A 24,590-nucleotide genomic window follows, 5' to 3' on the forward strand; every position below is an offset into this window, starting at 1 on the left:
TAACGTTTTTTTGCCTCGGAGTGAGTGCCTGACGTACTGGCCACTGCTCGGAGTTGTCATGTGAATTTGCTAAATACTAATGAATATTTTGACGTAAAATTTAGCATTGATGTCACTAACAGTACTACCAACTTACAAAAAAAAAAATATCGATTCGAAAAACACGCGAAGTATAAATTAATTCACCTTTCAATTTAATCACAATAGTATTGTAACATCTAAAACCGCAGGTTACACAATATCTGTGGGTGATAGAAAAATTCTGTTTTCAGATTTGACTTCAGGGTATCAAACTGCATTAGAAACACCTAAGAATTTTCATGTCACAAATTATGTGACTACCAGTGTAATTTACGTAAATTTTAATATGACGCGCACTGGAAATACGAATGAGATGTGGCGATTTCACAAAACTGAAGCTCAGCAGAACCCTAAAATGTGGTAAAATGAGGTTGAGGCTGCTGTGAAGCAAAACATTTTGTTACCAAATTGTACAAAATGAAAAATGGAGTAGTGAAATAATTTGCAGGAGTCAACATATAATATACATATTTTAAAAGTTTAGAATATTGTTAGCGATAAACAAGATAATTTACTTTAGTACTGTTTAACATTTTTTCATTTTAAAATGCCTAAGAGATCTACATATCTGATTTTTTAAGAGCTTGATAACTTTTAAAAAAAAACGCATAAAATTTGCAAAATCTCATCGGTTCTTTATTTGAAACGTTAGATTGGTTCATGACATTTACTTTTTGAAGATAATTTCATTTAAATGTTGACCGCGGCTTCTTCTTAGATGGTCCATTCGGAAAGTCCAATATTGGGCAACTTTTTCGAGCATTTCGGCCGGAATAGCCCGAATTTCTTCGGAAATGTTGTCTTCCAAAGCTGGAATATTGCTGGCTTATTTCTGTAGACTTTAGACTATTTTTTGTGGGGCTACGTCAAGTCTAAAGTCTACAGAAATATATAAACAACATTTCCGAAGAAATTCGGGCTATTCCGGCCGAAATGCTCGAAAAAGTTGCCCAAAATTGGACTTTCCGAATGGACCACCATCAGGGTTGACGCAGCCGCGGTCAACATTTAAATGAAATTATCTTCAAAAAGTAAATGTCATGAACCAATCTAACGTTTCAAATAAAGAACCGATGAGATTTTGCAAATTTTATGCGTTTTTTTTTTTTAAAAAAGTTATCAAGCTCTTAAAAAATCACCCGATAGATCTCAACTTTCTAGAAATAGCTATAGCGTGAATAATAACTAAAACAAAATTTTTTTTTGGTATGCGCCAGAGCACGGGGATGTTCGAGTCTCAATCACTGCGGCAATATTGCAAAGCATCATGTTCGACGCAAAAATGTAGCAACTTTTGCAAATGTCAAACGTTCGAGCAACTCAAATTTTGACATTTCTTGCGCGCAAAAGTGACAAAATCGGCATCAACAAAATTTATGATGGAAAAAATGAGGCAAACGAAATCGCTCTTTGTTTTTGTTTATAACTAATTATTATCATTAATTGTGTTTCACGAGACATTCGAAAATGGGATAAATATATCGAATTGTTTTAAAGTTTTGCGATTTTACTATTGCCCTCTTCTTTAAAATTTCGGTCATAAGCTAGTTTTTTACGCAAAACTTTGTTTTCTTGCTTTTTTGTATTTAAGATGCAATCTACACTCACTATCCACCAAGTTATCCACTGTTAAATTGATTAAAAAATCATTTTTAAGACTTCTTAAACTTCACTTCTTCAATGCACCTGCACGCTGCGCAAAATATTTGCAAAATATTTGTTTAAGTATCAGCTGAGTATCTGCAAAAAAACATCAGGGTTGCAATATTGCCGCAGTTATTTGCTTGCTCGAACATCCTCCACGTTTCTTGCAAATTTAATAATTGGTACTAGGGATGTCGGAAATTGAATAAAGTATCGATATATATTGTATCGGTCATATTTGAATATATCAATATCGACATTGATATTTTTATTTAAAAATATCGATATATCGGTATGATATGAAAAAAAAAATATTTGGCCTAATCTACTTTAATCATCTTACCTTACTAGATAAATACTAACCAATAGACATAATTTTTAATAAATCAAGAACAAAAATTAACACATTATTTATTTATTAATCAAACCAACATTTATCTGATACAGACATAAGAAAAACTCTTTGATTTACGTGCTCGGCTGTAAACCGACTTCTGTTATTGCGTACTGCGAGATTCACAGCAGATGCCACCCTCTCCGAGGAAACCGAGGACGCAGGCGATATCAAATACTTTAGAGCTATGTCGGAAAGGACTGGGGTAAAATGACGACAATCAAACCAGAATTTTGTTGGATTCTCTTTTCTGAGTATTATAGGCTGATCTAGATATTGCTTTATTTCGCTAGGCATGCCATCACTGGTTGAAGTTGAAAGTAAAGAGTTTGTTAAAGCTGCAGCAATATCTATCATAATTCTTTCATGTCCGAATTTCATGTCCGAAGAATTTTTGGAATTTGGAATTATGGTAGTGCGAGTGGGTCTGAGTTCAGGCGAAAGTTGTCCTCTACGTCTATGTTCTAAACGTATTTCTTTTGACAGTTTTGTTTTATCGTGGGATGTCGCACTGTTGTTTTCCGTATTCACTGTTTTTCACTCCTATGTTGTAAAAATGAAGATTACTTTTATTAAAGCCAATTTAATTGTATTAATGTGTAAATATGTATATGTAATGCTAGATTAGTTAACTCAAGTGTTATTACCTGCAGTGGATTATAATTCCTTTATCCTGTGTTGTTGTTATTGATCGAAATGTGTGTTCACTTGTTGAATGTCTCACTGTTGGTTTGTCGAATTAAACTTCATTTGTTGTATTTGAGAAAAAAGATATAAAAAATGTTTTGCTTTATCGTGGGATGGCGCACTGTTGTTTTCCGTATTCACTGTTTTTCACTCCTATGTTGTAAAAATGAAGATTACTTTTATTAAAGCCAACACTTGTACTTATTATTTATTGAAGCTAATTTTTGAACACTTGCACTCTTCTTGGCGTCTGAACACTAAGTGACGCTTCTAGAAACTACGAATTAAGTATTCAGTTGAAACTGTGAATTTCTAAGAAGAATGATTGACGAACAGTGTGCCCACAATCCTTTGGTAAAAAACGCGGGAAAAGATGTTTTCTTTTTCTCCTCTTTGGCCTGTTGAGTGAAGTTGGGGCGGTTGATATTCCTCTGCATTACGCTTCTATTACTTTATGTAATTTGTGGGAGTAATGCAGAGGAGTATTTGTTTGGATTAAACAGTTAGTATAAAAGAGGATTTAAAATTTTTATATCTTAAAAATATCGTTTTTATACGTTTTCAATACTTATAATATTATATCGATACCTCGATATATCGAAACAATAAATATCGCTCAAAAATATTGTTACATTGAAAAAATTATATCGATATATCGATGTATCGATATTTTTTCGACAACCCTAATTGGTACGCGAGCAGATATCATCAAAGCATGATTAATATCGCCGCCCTTGTGATCTGCCATTCCCATTTAAACAGCTTTTATTTCCGATGAAAACATCTTTCGCTCTAACTACAAACACGTCCCAAGGCCAAACTTTCGAAAGCGTAGGGATTGACCTACGATAATAATGTTTTACTCATGGCCAACTGTATTTTGGTCTAACGCGGGTCGAAGGTCATGGAAAACAATTTACATATATTGCTAACACAAAATAAATTAACATCAAATATCGTTTACAGGAAAAATATGACTCAAAAAATTATTTTTCAGTAGCAGTGAAAGTAAAATGTATAGTAAAGGCCTTTTTACAGAAATTAAAAACAAAAAATAATAATAATACAAAAAAATATACTTTCATGTACGAATTGCCTTCATTTTACTAATTTTTAATGATCCCACGAAGAAACGAGAAAGTATGTGTGGGAGAGTGTTGCTAGTTCTAATTTAATGATTTTCGTTTTTCTAACAAACCTTATACCGATATACATATACATATGTAGAGCGTTCGTGTGGGTACGTCCTTATACGACGAGTTTCCAAGAAGAAAGAGAACGATCTTCGAATTTTATTTGAAGTGGTGAACACATAGAGCGCGACAGACTGCAGCAGCACGACAGTGAACTGAAAACGTCGTTGTTCATCTTACTACATGTACATTTTGAGAAGCAACAACAACACAATGGCCGGCATGTACACAAAACAACGCAGTTGTCCATTTTGTATGTACACAATTTCGTTGTGGCCATACTAATTCCTTTCACTTCAATGAAATTTTAATATTTTGTTCAAAGTGAAATTTTTTATGCAAAAAATAAGTAAATAGGTAAATATTTTTGCTTTAAATTATCAATTGTTATTACAAATGATATAATAGAGCTATAATATAGCTATTTTATGCTTTTATTTGTAAAATAACGTCAAGTTTGTTAGAGCTGTGAATAATTTTACATTTTACATATTAGTGGCATCACCACTCTACCTCCTCTTTCTATCTTCCATTCTACTGTCAACTCTACTGTCGTTGGCAAAAATAGGAGGATATTGAAGTTAGCGAGAACGACAACTGTCGGCCTGCAGACGTGTAGTCGTGCAGCTGTCAAAATAACACTGCCCATAAGAACGTGTGTATTTTAATATTTGACAGATGTAGTTTGCAGTCTGTCGCGCTCTATGTCAAAGTAGCAGGTAGAGTTACCATGCATAATACAATTATAATTAACTCCCAAACGAGTGGCAGTGCTGCCACAGTACTCCCCTACTAGTTGGGATCTGCGGCGGTGTAAGCAGGTTTCAAATGGTCGATAGAAATGTTGACTGCTTTATCGTTAATGTCGACGGTGAAGTATTTTTGATAGCGATGAATAACCTTGTAAGGCCCTTTGTAAGGAGCTGATAATGATGGTCGTACCGACAAATCGCGAATGAAAATCTGGTCGCCCGTTTTTAAATCTGTGTGCACAAAAGACTTCTGAGTGGTATGCCAAGACGAGTTGACCGGACGTAGGTCGCGCATTATTTGTCGCAACTGAGCAACAACTTCAGTCTCATTATCTGGTACAGGACAGTCGATGAAGAATTCGGATGGTAAGCCTAGCGTCGTCCCAAAAACTAATTCGGCCGGTGATGCCCCAATATCCGGTTTGAAGGAGCAGCGAAGTCCTAAAAGAATTATCGGTAGAAAATTTGTCCAATGTTCCTTGTCCTGACAAAGTATGGCTGACTTGAGGGTTCGGTGCTAACGTTCGACGATCCCGTTGGTTTGTGGATGGTAAGGCGTAGTTCGTAGGTGTTTGACACCGATAAATTGAACATTCAAATTCGCGCCCTCGGTCTGACGTTATGTCGGTGGGGATTCCAAACCTCGATACTCTTCAGCTACTGTTGGTTCGATGCTGTCTGGAATCGGGAAAGAAAATCATACATAGCAAAAGTAGCAGGTAGAGTTACCATGCTTAATACAATTATAATTAGCTCCGAAATGAGTGGCGGTGCTGCCACATATGTATATATATATTATATTTATATTTTATGATTTAATAATCAACAAAATCAAAGAAAACGTTTTTTTAGTTATAGTTAATATCTCATTTACTGATTCTGCTAAAAAATATCAATGAAGATGATATTTCATAGTGACAGCCAATTGAATTTGCATCAGTTTTAAAAACTTTAATATTATTTGTTTTAAATGACAAATTTGTATGTACATAAATAATCTCGTCATTGCCTTTACTTCAAGCGCATGCCGAAATATATGTATGTATATTAGGCCGGGTCGATTTGTGGGGAGGCACTTACCATAGCGTACACAATACGTACATATATATCCCTCAATATGTCATTTGTACAGAATCATATATTTATGCAAGTGACAAAAAAGCGCACACACGCTATAAGAAACATATACGCATCTGCTCTTTTTTTCTCGGCGCCTGGTCAACCACAATTCGTTTTCTTATTGAATTCCTCCTCAATTGATCGGGAAGTTTCAATATAATTTCAAAAAAACAGCCTTGAAACTGGATTCCCCCCGTATTTGCATGCTGCCAAGAAATTAACATATTGTATATAGAAATTTTGACAACTTCGCGACGAAGCGCATAATTCAACGTCAATATGTTTGCGAACTCGTATATACATACTATACATAGTATGTTTGTCGTCAAAATTATCAATTGGTTTTTTAATATTTTGTCAGAACTCAATTTTTTGCTCCGCCCCGTCCTTGCCGTTACTTCTATGATTTTTTTAATGCTTAATTTCTATTGAGATACTGATACTTTATAGCTTATTTACGTAATATAATAATATTTATGTAAAAATAGACATAAATTTTTACAAATTTTAAAATGTTTTAAATAAAATCAATTAATAAAAGAATACTAATATTTTATACATATGTATACGACGCCATTGACATAGTTGAGCGAATTAAAAGACAGCGGCTACGCTGACTAGGTCATGTTGTCCGGATGGACGAAAACACTCCAGCACTGAAAGTATTCGACGCAATACCCGCCGGGGGAAGCAGAGGAAGAGGAAGACCTCCACTCCGTTGGAAGGACCAAGTGGAGAAGGACCTGGCTTCGCTTGGAATATCCAATTGGCGCCACGTGGCGAAAAGAAGAAACGACTGGCGCGCTGTTGTTAACTCGGCTTTAATCGCGTAAGCGGTGTCTATACCAATTAAGAAGAAGAAGAATATTTTATACTCTTGCAACTTGCAAGAATCAAAGCCAGGAAAATACTTTAAGCTGTAAAGCCAATCATATAGAGTAAAGTCAGCCGGATGTTCGAAAATCCTGATATTAGTTATATAGGGGCTAGGCAAAGTTTTCGCTCAAATTTATCTATTCCAGGCACAAAGATACACTATTATGAGTAATACTTGCTCTCCTATTTTCGTTGGGATAACTCACATATTGGCCGATATATGCAGTACAAAGGCACCCAGAAGTTTGAAAATCTTTATATTAAGAATATGGTGGCTAAGGGAAGTTTTGATCAGATTCAATTTTGACATACAACATACACACATACCATTATAAGAGAAAGATTATCACTTAATTTCAGTTATATATATCACACATTGTCCGACATTTTTGATCAAAAGTCAGCTACAGGTAACGGATTCTAAATATTCGGTACCTAGGGGCTTAAAAAGTTTTTATTGGATTTAAAGAATTTTTGATCATAAGGTGGAAGACACTGAAGATATTATTAGTGCAACGTTTTATCACGTTATATTAATTGCTCCTTGATTTGTGTACTGGAAACGAAACGGATCAAGTGGAATTTAAAATTGTGCTATATGAGAAATAGGCGTGGTTGTTGTCCGACATTAGAATGTAAGAAGAATGCCACGTACTAAATTTTGTCAAAATCGGTTATTCAGGTCCCGAGATATAAAACTTCACCAAAAAGTGGGCAGTACCATGCCCATCGTTCATTTTTCAAACCGGGTCCCATAAAGCCTATCAAACCATCTCCGTGTTATTCCATTTCCATTTCCGCTGTTATTTGGTACAGAGGATTGCAGCAGCGAGAGGCACCAACAAGTTTAGTGTACATATCTCCTAAACCACTTAAGCTACAAACAACAAAATTGCTGAGTACAAATCTTATAAGAACCGACGATGTGAAAATTGATGGAATCGGAGGATAACCCCGCTCACTCCCCATATAACGGAACTGTTAAAAACTACTAAAAGCGCGATAAATCAATAACTGAATACGGCGGAGATATTAAATTTTACCACCGAAATGGTATGAGAAAGCTTTCCTCCATATCTCAGGGCCCGGATAACCGATATTGACAAAATTTAGTACGTGGCATTCTTCTTACTTTCATATGTCCCATCGTGAAAATGAGTGAAATCGGACAACAACCACACCTACTTTCCATATAGCACAATTTTCAATTCGTTCAGTTTCCAATACACAAATCAAGAAGCACTTAATATAACGGGATAAAACTTTGCACGAATTATGTATTTAGTGTGTGCTACCTTATGACCAATAAATGTTTAAATCCAATGAAAACTGTTTAAACCCCTAGGTACCGAATATTCAGACCCCGGTACGTATAGTTGACTTTTGATCGAAAATATCGGTTAATATGTGATTTATGTTACTGAAATTAAGGGATAATCCTTCTCATATAATGGTATGTTTGAATGTCAAAATGTCAAAAACGGGTTAAATCGGACCAATACTTCGCTTAGTCCCCATTTACTTAATATAAAGATTTTCGAACGGGTGACTTCCGCGTGACTTTTTACCGCATATATCGGGCAATATGTGAGCTGTCCCAATGAAAATAAGAGAGCGTGTTTTACTCATAACAGTGTATCTTTGTGCTAAATAGATAAAATTAGGGGGAAAACTTGGCCCTTAGCCCCTATATAACTAATACCAAGATTTTTGAACATACGGCTGACTTTATTCTATAATTATTATTAAGGTTTTAGAGGCACAAAAAGGATATACTTGTGTTTTTTTTCGCGGTTAATTTGTTAATAAAAAATAGAAAAAATGGAAAAACCCCATCTGATTACCTGCTTATTTATGTGAAGAAGTAATGTTTAAATTTTCAAAAGGATCGGTTCAGTAGATTTTGAGTTTTAATGCTCACGTACTTTAAAAATAACATTTTCGGGAAAATCGATTAGAAGTTTTTTATACTTCAAAGTGAGGTATCACGGCCGGTCGTTTAAAACGGTATAACTCCGTTAGTTTGGCTCTAATTGATTCAAAATATTCTCGACATATTGGTCGTTTAGAAAAAAAAATAAAAAAAAATTTAAAGCCTTACTCCCCCCCACTTAATAAAAGGTTATCAAGAAATAGAACCTACAATAGAAAGAGAAATAGCCTCGTAATACGAATTTACCACCTCCACCTACCAAACATGCACTGTGCGCTTGCTCCCGCACTTCGAAACATGATCTTCGCATTATTTGTCTGATATTTGTTTTGATTTTGTGATCTCAGTTAAAGAATCATTATTTGTGTGCTTTCTAGTTATTATTTCGCAAATATTGGGATGGATTTGAGTAATTCAGGTAAGATTTGTTATATTCTATGGTATTTCAAGTGTGTTAACTTCATTTCATAGTAACGGTTGAATTTTGAAACAGGGTACATACATACATATGTAGAAAAATAATTTTTTTGTTAATTTTCTTGTTCAAATATAAATTAGTTATATTCTCGTCTCCTCTCCTGTGACAACTTTTATACATAGTTTTTAATAATAGACATATTAGGCTAGCTTACGACACATAGTTTTGCTGCGGACAGCTGCGGATGTGCGACTTAAAGGTTTCTAAGATTGGAAGTCATAAAGAAAATATGTTTCTTTAAAATTTTATCAATTGCTAATTTTTCGGCTTTAGGTACTTCGGGCGTAAAAATAGTGACGCGTAGGGATGCAAACATCGTGAAATGAAAGATCGATGGTTCGATGTATCGATCTTTCTTCAAACAACATCGAAATTAAAAACATCGGCCATTGAAACATCGATGTATCGAAACATCGATGGATTTTTGAACTTTTTTAACGTATTTTATAAGTGAGCATAAAAAGCTTATTTCAGAACCATAATTAAGTGAAATACACTAGTACGCCTTTAATTGATATATATTTTAGCTACCTATTAAAACCTTTTCTCAATAAATAAAAGATATAAATAGTTTTTGAACAAACAACATATTATTTATTTAAAACAGAATTTAAAAATAACAATTTGAAAAGTCTTTTCCCTGCCAAGCGATTTCTTTGCTGTGTGATCGGTGCTCCAGCTTTAGAAAACAATCGTTCACAAGGAGTTCAACGGGAAAAAAATTTGATACACCCCGGTGTTTGATCTACCAGGGTTATTTTTTTCTACGCGAAAAAAAATTGATACACCCCGGTGTTGGACCGACCAGGGTTATTTTTTTTGAAGCATGCAAAAAGGAGTTCAACGCGAAAAAAATTTGATACACCCCGGTGTTTAACCTACTAGGGTTATTTTTTTTGAAGCACGGCCGAAGGTCGCCCACGCAAAAAGGAGTTCTACGTGAAAAAAATTTGATACACCCCGGTGTTGGACCGACCAGGGTTATTTTTTTTTATAGGTTGTTGATTCTCGTATTTTGGGTATAATCTGTTCGCTTTATTACAAATGATGTCGATAAGGTAACACTGATTATTTGACAGTTTGTAATTCATTTGTTATTCTTAAATAATCATAATTCAACAATAATTTTAATGTGTATTAAAAGCTATTTTCGCACTATATTATATAAAATAAATGTGTACAAATGAATTAGTGAAGTGTTAGTGTATATAAAAGTGAAAAATAAAAGTGCAAAATTAATTTTATATATCGAAAATATGTAATTAAAATATTGCAAATTTTCAACCTTAAACGCAAATATCTCGAAAACTATAAGCTTCCTGCGGCTATAATTATATATATCCTTGATCAGGATAATCTCCTCTATCCGACAATATCCTTTTTATCCTTGAAATCCTGGGACGGTATACTAAATTCTTCCCAGAAACGCTTTGAAAATACTTCGAAACATTAAAAATTCTCCAACACGTGCAGGGAAATATAGAAGAGCTTTCAAAATAGCAATATCAGATCGAACAGAAGTTTTTTGTCTTACATCACTGCAAGCCCTATCTGTGTTTGTTGAAGCCGAATTAACAAAGCGACAATATGAAACACAAATAAATCACTTTACCCGTGCTATGATCTGTTAATCAAGGCAAAAAAAGAGCGTTACCCACCCAAGGTATAAAGATCACAAGCACCTGTGCGGAAAGCAGTGTACAAAGCCTGATTGATAACACAATTACTAGCTTATTTATAGCGAATGAAGGAATCACGTGTTCCCTTAGCGATAATGAAAGGAATTCCTTAAAAATAATTATTTTTAATCATAATTTGTAAATGGGGTTGTGACGGATCGCAACAGTCTAAATATAAGCAAAGTTTCGAAGATGCCGCAGACACAGACTCCATTATGATTCTGAGCTTGTTTGTTCCTTTTAGAATAACTTGTGGAAAGGAAGGAAATTATATGGCAAAATCCTATACCGTCATAGCCTAGATATTGTAAACCAATAAGGTTTCGGTTTGTTAAAAAATCTGTGGATGTATGTAACAAAAGAGTAAATAAGTTATGTTGAAGATGCTGTCAAAAAGTTGACGTGTACAGAATTTAAATTGCATGAGATTAATTTTTTTTTTTGAAGATCTAAAGATTTTAGTAATCTGACTTCAAAATTACAGAAAGTTCCAAAGCTTTCGAATTTGGGCTATCTGTACTGCACACTAGTATTCGATTTTCGCATTTTACATCTGGCATACAAGTTACCTGCAAACAAGTATAGACAAAAGAGATCGAAAGAGGTAGAAACACAAGAAAAAAAAATATTCAAGAAAGATTTCGCATAGAAACTGGGTTGCTGGTAGACATGCCGAAAGCTAATTTCGGCAATATCAATGATGGTAGTTCAAGTAGGAGTTAAAACCCCGCAATTAGCTGCTGATATAACAAAAGTTGATTTTAATCTCATCTATAGATTAAAAGTTATATTGGAAACTACCTCAAGTGGACATAAAATACATACCAAAAGATTTGATGAGTATGCTATGGCAACGGCCAGATTGTATTGTGATCTCTTTGGGTGGCATCCTATGACTCCGACAGTGCATAAAATATTAAAACATTTTTTTGTTTGCAATGTTTTTATTTATTGAATTTACTTTTTGTTTTAAAAGCCTAACTATAAGTTATAAAATCTTAAATCTATTTAAAAACAAGCAAGTGATTGAGCTGTTTGGTGATTTAAATAACATTTTTACTGCCGGAGACATTTTTGGCCTGATAAATGCCTAAAACACTGCCCTCTGGTACACCTGCCCTTATCTGTCGTTCATCAGATATGAAATCTCCAACTTTTACCATAAATTGTTTATTTTATAAATATGTAAGACTCCAATGTTTTATACAATTCTAAAGGTAGAATGTTTTTAATCTTATATAAAAGGCCTTCATGCCACACCTTATCAAACGCCTGAGCCACGTCTAGAAATATAGATGAATACAGTACTCTCTGTGCTCAAATGCTTTTCTTATTTCGTTAGTAAATCTATTAACTTGCTCTATTGTGCCATGTTTCGCACGAAATCCGAATTGGTGCGTTGGTATTATATTATTTTCGTGGAGGAAAGGAGTCGTCTTTGATAGTAACACTTTTTCAAATATTTTAGAAATACAGAGTAGAATATTGATTGGTCTGTATGAAGACTGATTTTTTATAGTTATTGTTGTAGCTGGCAATGGCGCTGTGGCATAATATTCCAATGCAAGGTGATTTACCGTTTTCTAACCAACACTGCTGTTCCTCCATGTGCCTTTCCATCTGGGTGGTTTGTAACATAGAGTCTAAATCTGGATACAAAGAAATTGTTTTTGTTCGTAAGATGAGTTTCTGCCAATAGCATTACATCAATATTATTTTCATCCATAAATCTAATAAGTTTCAATTTATGTTGGTTAACACCGTTAGCATTCCATAAACAAATGTTCAATACACTAATTTTTACACCCTGAACAGGGTATATTAAGTTTGTCACGAAGTTTGTAACACCCAGAAGGAAGCGTCGAAGACCCTATAAAGTGTATATATAAATGATCAGTATGTTGAGCTGAGTCGATTTAGCCATGTCCGTCTGTCCGTCCGTCCGTCTGTATATACATATACGAATCACTCCCTCAGTTTTAAAGATAATGTTTTGAAATTTTGCAAACGTTATTTTCTCTTTAAGAAGCTGCTCATTTGCCGGAACTGTCGATTCCGGACCACTATAACATATAGCTGCCATACAAACTGAACGATCGGAATCAAGTTCTTGTATGGAAAGTTTCCACATTTGACAATGTATCTTCACAAAAGTTGGCACAAGTTATTTTTTAGGGCAACAATGTAATCTCCGAAGAAATTGTTCAGATCGGCTTACTATAGCATATAGCTGCCATACAAACTGAACGATCGGAAAAAAGGTCTTATATATAAAACTTTTGCATTTGACAAGATATATTCACGAAATTTGGTACAGATTATTTTCTAAAGCAAGAATGTAACCACCGAAGAAATTGTTCATATCGGTTAACTATAGCACGTAGCTACCATAAAAAACTGAACGATCGGAATCAAGTTCTTGTATGGAAAACTTTCACATTTGACAATGTGTCTTCACCAAATTTGGTATAGATTTTTTTCTAAGGCAAAAATTTAATCTCCGAAGAAATTATTCAGGACGGCTTACTATAGCATATAGCTGCTATACAAATCGAACGATCGGTATCAAGGGCTTGAATGGAAAACTTTCGCATTTGACGTGGTATCTTCACGAAATTTGACATGGATTATTGCTTAATATAATAATATAATCTCCGAAAAAATTGTTCAGATCGGATTGCTATAGCATATAGCTTCTATATACACTGAACACATAGTTACTAAAAGAAATGAACCAGTGAAGGGTATATCAGCTTCGGTGCAGCCGAAGTTAACGTTTTTTCTTGTTTTTTTTTACTTAAAAAAGTTTGCAACATTTGGTTTTGTGATTTGATATTTTGCATTGAAGCCATAAATTGTCATACATTGGGTAAGGTTGAAAATCATAGTTTCAACGTTTCCATTTCGTTGGTTTTTGGGTATTGCCTTTCACCACGTTTTAATAGCTCCCTTGTGTAGCATTTGTCTTTAAGATTTACTGGTTTTGAAATATGGACGGGGATTTCAATATTTTCATTAGCAGGAATATTCAACATTTGGTTACGACGTGCTTGAATGCCCTGTGACAACTTCGTTTTCAAATCTTTATATACAGGGCAACCCTTGTAGTTAGCAGTGTGATTTCCTCCACAATTGCTGCATCTTTTATTTAAATCCTCTGTTTTAAGAGTACCTTTTGAGGTTGGATGCAGATCACCACACACCAGACACTGCGTAGAGTGCAATGTACTTTCGTGTGTCCATACTCTTGACATTTTGTACATTGTACTGGACCATTTCTCTTATGTGATTCCTCAACGGCGATTCTGCGATGGAGCAGGTATTTTAAATTATAAATCGGGTGTATTTCATTTTTCTTTAGTTGGTTAGAATTTGGCATCAATTCTATTTTAAACATTGGATATGGGACTTTGTTCCTATTAAAAATATGTATTATTTATTTAATGTTAAAACCACCTTTTTCCAGTGCTACTTTAACATCGTTAGAGTCTACCGAAGACTCTATACCTTTTATGGCAACAACTGGGCCTTTTGAGCTCTTCAGCTGGTAAGAGAGTAATTCTTGTTATTGTTTGACAAGTACTTTACAATATACATGAATCTTTTTTCAGTGTATGTTTGAATTTTTTTTTCATCTATGTTACCTTTTTTCAAGGGCACAATATGTGCCTATTAAATTGCTTATTTTGGAGACAAGTGCATTTGAGCACGGAAATAGATTGGAGGGGGTTTGGCATTCATGGCTATCGTGGTACCCTTTACATCATCGTTAGATTTTTTTTAAATTTTTTGGTATTGACCCCTGATTTAATTAGACTCCATTTACTTTTTACATTTACGTAGCGGTCAATACCAATCTGAACAGATGGTTCTTTTTTGTATGGTACATTCTTAACTTTCGTTTTGTTTTCTTTCGCTGTCCAGGTGCTAGCTGGTACCTGCATAGTGTCTGCTGTAGGCGCATTTGTTGTTGACCGATTGTTGTTTACTGCTGCTTCTGCTGACTGCGCTTGCTTAATTTTCATTTCGACTGATCGTTCCGATGACTCATCGTCGCCGTTACATTTGTTTTTGCTAGGCGTTTTTTTTTTGTTGCCTGAACAAAGCTGAAGTAGGCATTTAAGGAATTGTATTGTACCGAAATAATTAAAACAAAAAATAACAGCAATAAAAGAAATCGTCTAACTTTTTTTTACTTCTGCGAAAGAAAACTTGTTATAGCGTTAGAAATACGCAGTCGTTATAGAGAACAAAAAACAGATACACTACCTGGGAGGAAAAGAGGGTGCAATAAACAACGAGGTTTCAGCAGCGCTAGGGATAAGCCGGGGAACAAAAAGTCTCCGGGAGAAGTATGAAAACATCAAACGAACAGCAGAAGGGGATGTGGCTAAGGACAGGCCTGAGCTGCAGGGTTGTTCGGATAATAATAGTATTGAGTTCCAATCGTTACAATTCTTTAAAACTTTTAAATAGGCTCCTGCGTCGATACAGCGCTGCTAGCGTGATTTCCAAGCATTGAAGGCGTCACGGAAGGCATTCGCCGGAATAGACTTGAGAGCCGAGGTGCATGCTGCTTGAATCCCCTCTGTAGTCTCTAAATGCTTGCCTTTTATCGGCTTTTTCAGGCAAGTAAATAAAAAAGTCCGTGGGGGCCACATCTGGGTTGTAGGGTGACTGCGGCTCCATGACTAGTCACCTGTGATTACGTTATTCAAAAATTGAGGGTCACTTTCACACATCTTCACATTTTCTTGGCACACTTGCACACACTTCCGTCACAATGTCGGGAACCACAGATTAGAATAAATTTAACATCTCCTTCAAAAGGCCTGATGCCGAAACATACCACTTCTTGTTAAAGCAAAATCTGGGTAAGCCTGCTTGATCATATCAAACGTCTCTGTCGCAGATTTACCGAGTTCCACACTGAATTTAATCGCGTACCTCTGCTCTAACGAACGCTGCATTTTCAGCTTGCACCACTCATAGAAATTTAAGGAAATGGTACGAATTTACAGAAGGCCAAAGAGAATGGTTGAGATACTGCGGTAAGTAGTTCATGCATTGAAATATTGAATTATTGTAATAGTATTTTAAAAAATTAAAGAAGGTTTTACACACATAAGTATGGGTACATGAACACATAAAAGTCGTAAAACTATCGGAATCGCCACAAATTTTATTTCGTTTCAACTTGTCTTCAACTAGGATGCAAGCTTCTATCCCAATACTCCCGTGTCAGAGGTGCATGCATCAGCTTCCTTATAGAATATGGACGAAAGCATGCCCGACGAAAGATTCTGTGGAAGATTTATTTAGATATCGCATTCGGTGGAACGATTAACTGTATGAAATATATGACGACATTGACATAGTTCAGCGAATCAAAAGACAGCGGTTCACTGACTAGATCATGTCATCCGAGTGTATGAAAATACTCCAGCTCTGAGAGTTTTCGACGCAGTACGCCCCGGGGGAAGCAAAGGAAGAGGAAGACCTCCTTCGCTTGGAATCTCCAATTAGCGCCAAGCAGCGAAAAGGAATAACGACTGCTATGCTGTAAGCTCGGCTTTAATCGCGGAAACGATGTCTATGCCAATAAAGAAGAAGAAGAAGTGGAGTTAACAGTTTACATCAGACAAACTACAGCTTTTTCTTTGCTTGAGAAAGGCTGAAGCTTGTTGTGGATTAATTGTATATTCACGTGTCGTTATCGTGACTCAACTTGCTAACGTTTCTAACGTTTTTAACAATGTTGCCAACGAAAATGCAACTAACTCTCTAAAATTTTGAGGATTAATTGGGAGTTAGCAACAGAGTTAACTTTACTAACTCGTGAAATCCGGACTAAAGCTGCCGTCTGTCTATGCTATAATATAGAAATAATCAAACTTTCGGGTGACTTTGTACTGCATATATCGACCGATATGTCATAACAGTGTAATTTTATGCCTAAAATAGATAAATCTGATCAAAAGCTTGACTTACCCCCATATGACTAATATCAGGATTTTCGAACATCCAGGGAACTTTATTCTATGTGTAGTATTGGGAAATATAAAAAATCAGGTCGATACTACCCAAACTGCCATATACTATATATAATGTTTTTCGTTTTTCTAATAAACCTTATATGTATGTCTGTCAGTGTATGAGTTATATGTACATATGTATAAAATTGCTTAGATTTCGATCCTCAAGCTGACGTTTTACAGTTTGCCTGGCGTTGATTCTTGCAAGTTGCAAGAGTATAAAATGTTGGTTGCACCCGAACTTAGCCCTTCCTTACTTGTTTAAATAATAATTTTAACGCCTGCTTCAAATCAATTTTTATACAAAAGTGCCACGCGGTAACAAACTTACTATTGAGGAGTAGCCCCATATACTGACGTAGAAGAAACTGAAAAGTGCATACGAAAAACTGGAACGAGAATGGAAAGGAATATGTAAGAATACGGTCAAAAATTTTCTAAAGGATTTCAAGAACACCTCGAACAGGCCAACCATTCTACCTAAAAGAAAGGGAAGCTCGACAAATGAGGGATTTGGCGATTAATAAGAACGCAAATCGGTGTCAATTGTATTTTCCAGTCACTACTTGACGTGTCCAATAATTCATGAAATCAGATAACACCATTCGATATGAAGGAAAAGTGCTTAACCTAGACTTTTAGTTGAGTTTGCTGAAAAGTACATGTATTGGGTACCGAGTGACAATCCCTTATTTTTATTACGCTTTTATTAGCTTTACTTCTATGTTTGCTTTTTAGTTTGTAACGTTTGCTGACGCTGCGCTTCCCACAGGTTGCCTCTGCACGTGTCGCACTCTCAGCGATTTAGTTTGTGTCGTATTGTCTTGCTTTTTATATAGTACTAGCTGTTACCCTGTGCGTTTCGCTACACCTAAATAGATTAAAACTCTTAAGGGTTTTTACTGGTAAAACTGTTACTTATTTATAAAACATTTATAAAACATATTGGTATACAACAATTTTTGGTTTTTCCACCTGGCGCGTAAATGAATAAGCACCTTGGTGTTGCCACTCTCGAGCATGCGACGAACAATTGGCCGTGGGAGAAGCACGGTTCTTCCAAATTGACGTCGCACACTTGAAACGTTTGCCCTTGCGATTTGTTGATGGTCATCGCAAAGGCAAGACGTACTGGGAACTGCAAGCGCTTAAATTCAAACGGCATGTCCGTTGAAATTATGGGAATGCGTGGTAAGAGTACAACTTCACCTGCTGCCTTGCCATTTAGTATTGTTGCTTCAATCAAATTTGGCCACAATTTTTTAACTGAAAGTCTTGTGCTATTACACAAAGTCGGTGGCTTCAGATTTCGTAGAAGTATAATGGGTGAACCGACTTTCAGGACCAAACGATGCGGTGGCAGACCGGGGGGATCCAAAGAATTCAAGAATTCGTTTGGATAATTGACTACTTCATCTTGATTTAAAACGCTATCAATCGATGTACATATATGTTGTAGCTTCTCCTGGCAGTTTTTCTTGAATGGCAAAATTGATTTCGTTGACGTGTACATTTTTCAGTGCCAATATTGCGCGTTCACTTAAATAATCGTGGCGTTGATAGTGTTGAACAATATTCGGAAATACACTTTCAATCAATTCTTCTTTCGATTGTAAAAGTGTACAAAAGTTGTTCGGCAATGTGATCAAACCGGTATCATCGATTGGTATTTTGCCTTCGCCAATGTCCAACAACTGCTTCGAAAACGCCGCTGCGGATCGATTATTTTTCAATTGGACTCGCATGTTGATGGTAAGAGTCAGCCTTTGAACATGTCTCCACAAAACTGACGATTTTAAACATACGTTTATTTCGTCGGCAGGAGTTGATCGAGGAATGACTGACAAAGTTTGCCGAAAATCGCCGGATAATAAGATTAATGCTCCGCCAAAAATTTGTTACTTTTGTTAAATCTTGCATTGTTCTATTGAATGCTTCTAATGACTTTTTGTTAGCCATTGGGCACTCATCCCATAGAACTATTCCAGCTCCTCGCAAAACTTTTGCCATTGTTGAATTCCTCGATATGTTGCACGTTGGTGTTTCAACGGCTTGGATGTTCAACGGTTATTTCAACGCAGAATGTGCTGTTCGGCCGCCATCAAGTAGAGTAGCAGCGATGAGTGACGAAGCAATTGCCAGCGCAATTTTCTGCTGTAACCGTATAGTAGCAAGAATCAAAGAGATCAGAAACGTTTTCCCTGTACCACCGGGCGCATCAAGGAAGTAGAATCCACCGGCGTTATTGTCAACCGCTCGTATAATCTTATCATAAGCATAAGCATCCTGCTGAATATTCAATTTGGTAATGTTAGCTTGTATGAAAGCACGCAATTCATTGCAATCGTATTGTTGTTCACGTTGAAGCTCATGGTCAATGACTGGGCGCAGTAATGCCAAGTTGCGCTAATGCCTTATTCGCAATTGTAAGGCACAGATCTTCAACCAATATCAAAGCAGAATTATACATTTGTAATGTATATAGCAAGTCTGCGTCCGATGCTCGATTACGCGCCAAAATTAATAAGTCCTCGGTCATGCAGTCTTTGTACTTATTCCACAGTTATTGCGGATTTGACGGAAGGCATGTAGATATTATTATAGCGAATAGTACGCGTATTTGTTTTGGATGAGATGTGAGTGATGCGTCATGAAGTGCGGTGTCCCAATGTATATCATCTTCTAACAAATGCAATCGCTGACATGCTTCACGATACGTCGCACACAACTGACCGTCAACAGTTTTCATATCATCAAATGATCTTGGTCCGCGCACGTTGACTAATAGCAGACGCAAATAAAAACATTCGGCGTTGTTCGGATGGATGGTGTAAATGCGTCTTATGGCATCGGTACACACGCTCCCCTTGCTTTCGTTGTTGAAATGTTTTCGATGATGGATTCCAAGTGAAATATTGTGGTATTTCGGAATATAGCAATGTTCTTGCAAATTCATCGTTTTTCAGACAACTCGAAAAAGGTAGTTAGTGTTGTCCCCGGTGGTCGTGCTAGAGTATGCATATTTGAAGTACATAAATAAAAATGGAAAAATTAACCTAAAACTACATCTTAAACTATGTATTTTACCCACACACGCATATACAATAAGACCCACCAACAGTGTATTTGCGAACCGCATGGAAGCACTTACGAAACAATAACAATACTAACTTGCTTTGTGTGTTTTGCACGGTCAGCAGAAAACACAAAATCGGTTCGAATAAATGTAGCAAATCGATGGAATTAAATCTGGAAAAAACACACAATGTTGAAACACTTTTTTTTACACACACCGCGCATTTTCAAGCGACAATCGAACGGCATGGCATCACATATGAAACAACAACAATACTCACTTGCTTTGTGTTGTACGTAGAATGTTAATCACGTTGAAATCTGAGAAAAATACACACAATGTTGAAACATTTTTTTTGATACACTCAGTGTCAGACAGTCATCCATAGAAAGAACGAATGACAGGCAAAAACGATCAACATGCGATGTCAATGTTTTTTATTAATTGTAAACATCCGCCAGTTGTTTCGTTTTTTTTTTTTTTGCACAACGTGCAATGATACACACATTAAATTTCTTATGTGCACCCTCCAAACAGACCCCAATCACCCCTGAAAATTTCATTGAAATCGGGCAAGCCGTCTAGGAGGAGTATGCGAACAGGAAGTTTTGCCACTTAATTTTATATATATAGATGTGTGGGGTGCTAACTAGTCCCCCCTTGAAATTCAAACGTCCTCTTTTGAATCTTTAGGTGTATTGAAAATTTGCCGGTTGTGACAGTTTATTGGGTTCATCTTTTTTGTTTCATCAAAAGATTTTCCTTGAAAATTAAGGGGATGACTATTAAAATTACGATTAGTGTGATGCTGGTTCCATGTTTGACTCTATTTGCTGCTTCTAACAGACTAACTTGTTTGGTATTGTTGAAGTTAAGCTGTTTCAGCATTTCCAGCGAGAGGAATTCTTCTATGTTGAGTTGTGCGGATGACGGTTTTTAAGGATGGCTGGAAATGGTTTACTTGCTGTTCTTTCTTCGATATAGAACTTTTTCTCGTTGATAACAATGGTTACGTTGGTACACAAAATGATGAAGGTCCCGTTTAAAAATGTAGATTCATTGTTTATTGAAATTTCTCCGTTGTATTTATTTAGTAGTATTATTCCAGGTCCCATTTCCTCCATAGTTGGGATATGCTGGTTGTTGACCTCCGTGCAGTTTGGCAAACGATTTTTTAAAAGATTATTTATACATGTATCATTACTTAAATCTACTACATTATTACTTAAGCATATTTGTAGGGAATTACATATATTTTTTACAATAATTTTCTATTCCATAAATTCCCTTTTCGCAGTTTCAATACAATTTTAAATTGATTTATTTGATTCTCCCGTTATTATACCCTGAACAGGGTATATTAAGTTTGTCACGAAGTTTGTAACACCCAGAAGGAATCGTCGGAGACCCTATAAAGTATATATATAAATAATCAGTATGCCGAGCTGAGTCGATTTAGCCATGTCCGTCTGTCTGTCTGTCCGTCTGTCCGTCTGTCTGTATATATACGAACTAGTCTCTCAGTTTTTAAGATATAATTTTGCAAACGTCATTTTCTCCTCAAGAAGCTGCTCATTTGTCGGAACGGCTGATATCGGACCACTATAACATATAGCTGCCATACAAACTGAACAATCGGAATCAAATGCTTGTATGGAAAACTTTCACATTTGACAAGATATATTCACGAAATTTGGTATATGTTATTTTCTAATGCAAAAGAGTAATATTTGAAGAAATTGTTCAGATCGGTTAACTATAGCATATAGCTGCCATATAAACTGAACGATCGGAATCAAGTTCTTGTATGAAAAACTTTCACATTTGACAAGATATATTCACGAAATTTGGTATATGTTATTTTCTAAGGCAATAATGTAATTTCCGAAGAAATTGTTCAGATCGGTTAACTATAGCATATAGCTGCCATACAAACTGAACGATCGGAATCAAATGCTTGTATGGAGCATTTTCACATTTGACAAGATATTTTCACGAAATTTGGTATATGTTATTTTCTAAGGCAATAATGTAATTTCCGAAGAAATTGTTCAGATCGGTTAACTATAGCATATAGCTGCCATACAAACTGTACGATCGGAATAAAGTTCTTGTATGGACCACTTTCACATTTGACAACATATATTGACGAAATTTGATATAAGGCAACATTGTAATCTCTAAAAAACTTGTTTAGAACGGATTACTATAGCATATAGCTTCCATACAAACAGAACACATAGTTACTAACAGAAATGCACCTGTGAAGGGTATTTAGCTTCGGTGCAACCGAAGTTAACGTTTTTCTTGTTTTTTATTGCTCTAATATCTAAAGTTTTACAAATTTGGTTATCTACGGTTGGGAGGCTCACAATATAAATTATAATTTTTCCATCAGTTGCAATTTTTATTTCAAAAAATTCGAGTGCTTCGTCTAGATTTACTTATGGGATATTGTCATTGTCCTATTGCTTCCTTCACAATATTTATTTCTTCATTTGATAAGATAAACGAATTTATTATGTTGACTTTTGCCCACTGAATTACGTATGCAATATTTAAAATGTCTTCCTTAATTATTTCTAATTTGAATTTTAGCTGTAAAAATGAATTAATTTCTAATTTTTTTTCTTTTTGTATAGTTTTAATTATATTATTTGTAATATTTGTTATCTCGCTAATTTTGCCTATCGTAAGTTTGTTGAATAATACCTGGTTATTTTTATTTTGTAAAACATTATTTATTTTATTTGAAATTATTTCGCAGTATCCATGGTCTGGACTTCCTGCAATCCATTGCCATGCGCTACCCAGGAAATTTATTGATCTTTTTATTTTTTGCTCTACTTTTAGATTGTTCAAATGGGCTCTTATCTGTGTTATTAGGTCGAATATGAAGGGGTAGTTAGGGTTTTTGCGGATAATTTCGGTTTTAATAGTCGCTTCTATGTGGTCAAGAGTCTCCGTATATTTTTGTATGTCAATTTCATGTATTATCCTAAATGTTCCTGTTTGTAGTCTAGCCGTTCCCTTTTCTATTATTATGTGTTGAAAGTTTGAATATTCGAGGATCTGTACTTTCGCCAGGCATAGCGGTAGTAATATTTTGAACAAGAATGTCAGTACATACTTAGTTACGTGTTCTACCTTTGTGAATTATTTGTACCTTTTCAGTTAACACAATACTATTTCTATATTCCTTAACTATTTTCTTACTGTAAGGTTTACTTAGCTTAGTTCCCAATCTCCTATTTTTCTTAACAAATATTATTTGTCCTGGTAGATATGCTTTTATTTCCTTCTTATTTTTATACTCTCGCAAAAAAGTTGCTAAGGAGAGTATTTAGTTTTGTTCACATAAAGGTTATTTGTAAGTCCTAAAACTAGAAGAGTTAGATATAGGGTTATATATACCAAAGTGATCAGGGTGACTAGTAGAGTTGAAATCCGGATGTGTGTCTGTCCGTCCGTCCGTCTGTCCGTCCGTCCATGCAACCTGTAACTTGAGTAAAAATTGAGATATCATGATGAAACTCGGTACACGTATTTCTTGGCTCCATAAGAAGGTTAAGTTCGAAGATGGGCAAAATCGGGCCACTGCCACGCCCACAAAATGGCGAAAACCGAAAATCTATAAAGTGTCATAACTAAGCCATAAATAAAGATATTAAAGTGAAATTTGGCACAAAGGATCGCATTAAGGAGGGGCATATTTGGACGTAACTTTTTTGGAAAAGTGGGCGTGGCCCCGCCACCTACTAAGTTTTTTGTACATATCTCGGAAACTACTATAGTTATGTCAACCAAACTCTATAGAGTCGTTTCCTTCAGGCATTTCCATATACAGTTCAAAAATGGAAGAAATCGGATGTTAACCACGCCCACCTCCCATGCAAAGGTTATGTTGAAAATCACTAAAAGTGCGTTAACCGGTTAAACGTCAGAAACACTAAATTTTACGGAAGAAATGGCAGAAGGAAGCTGCACCCAGGTTTTTTTTTTAATTGAAAACGGGCGTGGCGTCGCCCACTTATGGACCAAAAACCATATCTCAGGAACTACTAGACCGATTTCAAAGAAATTCGATATATAATATTTTCTTAACACCCTGATGATATGTACGAAATATGGGTGAAATCGGTTTACAACCACGCCTTCTTCCCATATAACGCAATTTTGAATTCCATCTGATGCCTTCTCTGTATAATATATACATTAGGAACCAATGATGACAGCGGAATAAAACTTTACACAAATACGGTATTTGAAAAATATTTAAATGACGGATAATGAAATCTCGATTATCACTTTATCATGCGAGAGTATAAAATGTTCGGTGACACCCGAACTTAGCCCTTCCTTACTTGTTATTATGGCATTATGGCATTCGATATCCCTTCTTTGTTTCTGAGCTAAGTTTTCTAAGTTGCTTTGTGTAGTTCTTTCTATGTCCTCCTCGGGGGTAAATGTAACACTTCTATGAGAAAATAGGTGTACTGTTATTTTAAGTGTTATAGAATGAACTGAATGATTATACTCAGATACTGCTCTTTCTAAAAGTTCTTCGAAATTACAGTGTCCACCGTTTCCTTTTATGCAGTGCATTATTTCGATTCATGTAGAGTGGAACCTTTCCTTTTTTC

At 35.6% G+C, this 24,590-nt stretch overlaps 1 long non-coding RNA gene across 2 annotated transcripts; it reads right to left on the bottom strand.

Moving 5' to 3' along the window:
- Positions 1–2,124: 2,124 nt before the first annotated feature.
- Positions 2,125–4,644, bottom strand: LOC126754696 (uncharacterized). 2 transcript variants are annotated; one of them, XR_007666372.1, is made up of 3 exons: positions 4,005–4,644; positions 2,767–2,959; positions 2,125–2,662 (listed from the first exon to the last, which is right to left on the bottom strand). It is a non-coding gene; the product is annotated as an uncharacterized LOC126754696 (long non-coding RNA). The 2 variants fall into 2 exon arrangements; XR_007666373.1 differs by having other exon boundaries at positions 2,767–3,204.
- Between the last annotated feature and the right edge of the window lie 19,946 nt (positions 4,645–24,590).

This window comes from Bactrocera neohumeralis, chromosome 4 (assembly GCF_024586455.1).
Source record: "Bactrocera neohumeralis isolate Rockhampton chromosome 4, APGP_CSIRO_Bneo_wtdbg2-racon-allhic-juicebox.fasta_v2, whole genome shotgun sequence".
NCBI classification, from domain to species: domain Eukaryota; kingdom Metazoa; phylum Arthropoda; class Insecta; order Diptera; family Tephritidae; genus Bactrocera; species Bactrocera neohumeralis.